Source organism: Pinus tabuliformis, chromosome 1_1 (assembly GCF_031772625.1).
Source record: "Pinus tabuliformis cultivar Carrire ecotype Pingquan chromosome 1_1, CPIR1, whole genome shotgun sequence".
NCBI lineage: Eukaryota > Viridiplantae > Streptophyta > Pinopsida > Pinales > Pinaceae > Pinus > Pinus tabuliformis.
In genome coordinates, this window is record NC_142297.1 from 369,791,037 (window position 1) to 369,794,441 (window position 3,405).

The following is a 3,405-nucleotide window of genomic DNA, read 5'->3' on the forward strand; positions in this document are numbered from 1 at the left end:
ATAGTGCAACGCCCAAGCTATGTCCACTTCCTTTTGCCTGGAATAGCTATGGGGATGCTCAACTCCTTTCTCTGCTCAGACAGTTGTTGTGATAGTGTTTTGGCAATGCGACCAATGCTCAGGCTATATCAACTGATCAGCATGTAACAGTCATACTCCCTTTTGCCTTCCATTCAAGTGAATCAGAGGCTGAAACCAATCTAACACCTCTACTCATTAGATGGCTTGGTGTTCATTTTAACACACAAAATTACCCTCCTCGCGACCTCGACTGCTACTGAGAAACATCACCCTTTAGATTAGCAATGCAACTGTTTGGTTGTGAGTGCCTCGAATTCCCTTCTGCTAGTGGTATAGTCCCATGCGATTGATTCGATGGGTTTGTGCAATCTTCGGCCGACCTCCTTGCTCTAGTGATTTGAATACTCCCTTTTGTGGTGAGGTGCCTCTTGGAAGGTGAAATGGTGGATTAGACCATTGTTGACTTGATCCACAGCTCAACAATGTCAGTAGAGTGTTTTGATGCAATCTATGCCTATGGCTATTGGTTCTATCCTCAATGGCCCTCAGATTCACTTGCTAAAGAAAAAATATTCCACCCTCTCTCCCTGTTTAACTCGGTCCCCTTTGATGAAAGTATTATCAGAAAAAATTGATCATCTAGCCTAATTTACTAGATGGATCAAAGTACACCATGTAAAGTCAATTTTACCATAGTAAAATTGCTTTCATTGTGAGAAATTACTTAATAAACCACCTTTGTTAAGTAATTTATAGTTAAACCCATGAAGAACAAATAAATAAATCACTATTTATTTTATTTTCTTTTGGGAATAATTGATTAAACCATCGTTCAATTATCATTCCTTGTCATATTTGACCCAATTATGAAAAATCAAAAGACAGATTATTAGTTATCTTATTTTTCTCTAGGAATAATTAATTAATCACTAATTAATTATCATTCCTTGTCAAATTTGACTAAATCCCTTAGGAATAATTAAATAAATCATTATTTATTTATTATTCCTTAACCAATTTCTTGAGATGATAAATAAATAAATCATTTATTTATTTATTATTTCTAAATAAAAGTTTAAATACGTTTTCCCTCCTAACCAAATATAATAAAATATTCCAAGTCGTTATTCCAAGAATGGGGTTAATAATATTTTATTACTGCTCATTATTCGAGGATAACTCAATATATTGTTATAAATAGAGGGGTTTTCCATTCATTATTCACTTTTGATTATTTTCGTTGTTGCACTCATTGTTGTAACTCTTATTATTTTCATTGCTGCACACCATTTTTCTGCCATTTGAGTTCCCATTAAGCTCAAACATTTTATTTGTTGGGTTTTCACATTATAGAGGAGAGAGACTCTACACAAGCTAAAGATGTTTTAGGATAGACGAGAACCCATCCCATAGAGGGGGACTGGTAAAATTTATTTGTTCCCTTCACAGATGTTATAATAAAATATATTCTTTGTATATCTGGTTTCCATTGGATGACTAGAGTTATTACTATTTCTTTTTGCTGTTTAACTATGATTGTGTCATAGATCAGGACTTTGCTAGGTTTTGTTTCTATCATTTGCTACAAATCTACAATGTTTAGTAGCCATTTATATTGTTCAGACTGTTTGTCATCCGCAGTCTTAAGTGGGTTATTTTTGTACATCTTTAAGACGAAAACACTACAACAAAATTGGCAACTCCATTAGTTTTTTACTTCAGATCCAAAAACTTGGGTGGCCTTCAGTTTTTAGGTTAGGGTTTCTTATTTGTTGAGAATCTTAATGTTATTTACTAGCTTTCTAACCATAGATATGCCAAATTTCTAACTTCTGCAAGTTTTCTAGTCTTTTCCGCAGGTCACAGGAACGAGTTGCGACAGAGACAGTAGTTTTTTTTGATATTTTCTGACCAGGAATCAAGGATAAAAAATGACACTTTTTAGTCCAAAAAGTGCGATCTCGAGTCTAGAGTGCATATTTCACCCCAAAAACTGCGATCCCCCCTAAAAATAGGTTAGTACCTATGATTTCAGGGTTTCCGAGTTTTAATCAGATATGTTTTTGGGTTTTGTCGAGAGCTGTGTGTTGGGTAGTTTAACCTCTCTCTCATCCCGATTAGGCCTTGATCTACTCTAACTTGTCAAAGTGGAATTTATCCCCTTAGGGCTTCTACTACGCTTCCACCTTTATAGGAGGAGTTTAGCTGAGTAAGATGTCTGAGTTTCTCCTGCACTTTCAGCCATATTTTCCAGATTTGTACCCTTTTCTTTCAGATCTCCAAAGATAGGTTGTTTCTATCCATGGTTTCATATTAAACCTTGTTTGGTCATTGGCCTTAGGGTCCCATCAGTTGCCCTAGGATTTACACCCATCTCCCTATCTTTTTGTAGCGATCTTACTCTCTGGTTTTTTGTTGTTGCTGCACTACTTTCCAGTAGCCTAATGTCATTTCATCCCAGTCACACCAATACTTAGATCCCTTGAACTTTTTAGTGTGTTTTCAGTTGATTTCACCACCAACTGGCACAGTGTTTGCAAATTCAGTTTGGGTGGGGTTTAGTTAATGGTTTTGCTGTTCATTTACTATTGTTAATTTTAGTTTACTTTCAACAATATTTTTTCTTTTTTACAAACATGATCTGGGCTTAATCAATAAATACAATTTCACACACAAGTACACCTTAAGTAAAGGGCGGTTTGTTTACACCTCCAAGCCAAGAATGAACATAATAAATTTATCTCCCCTCATCGAGAGAAAGTCATATTGTTGATCTCCCTTCATCATTTTCATGTCACATGTGTCTTACTACCATTGTTCCACCAAGGTGTTTGTCACAGAGACTCTTATAGCTTCATCCCCATTTTCCACTCAGGCATATTACTCCTCCCCACTGGGTTCGAGTTCATATCCCTTTGAGTCCCCATACCGACTCCTCTCTTGGTTCATCTGATTCTAAGCCTCCTTCACCACATATTGTCACCATGTTTGGACCCACAACTGGTTTACGAACCCAACCTAGTGTTGGCTCCAGTTCTACCCTAGTGATCACATCTAGAGGAGCAAACTCATGAACCGTTCAAGAAACTCCCTTACTCCATTTTATGGCTGGATTAAGTCTCCTGGATTTTAGCTAGTTGATAAATGACCCAATACACCATGATGCTGGTTGGCATGCTATGCTGACTAAGCTTCCCTCAAATATCCCAAATTTTGAGGGTAATTCTGGAGAGGATCCTACCGATCATGTTTTCTCCTTCCAAATGTGGTGTTCATCCAACTCCATTACCGATGACTTCATTCGTTTTTGACTGTTGCAACGCACGCTCACTAGAGATGCTACAAAATGGTATGTAGACTAGCCTGCCACATTTCATTCCATTT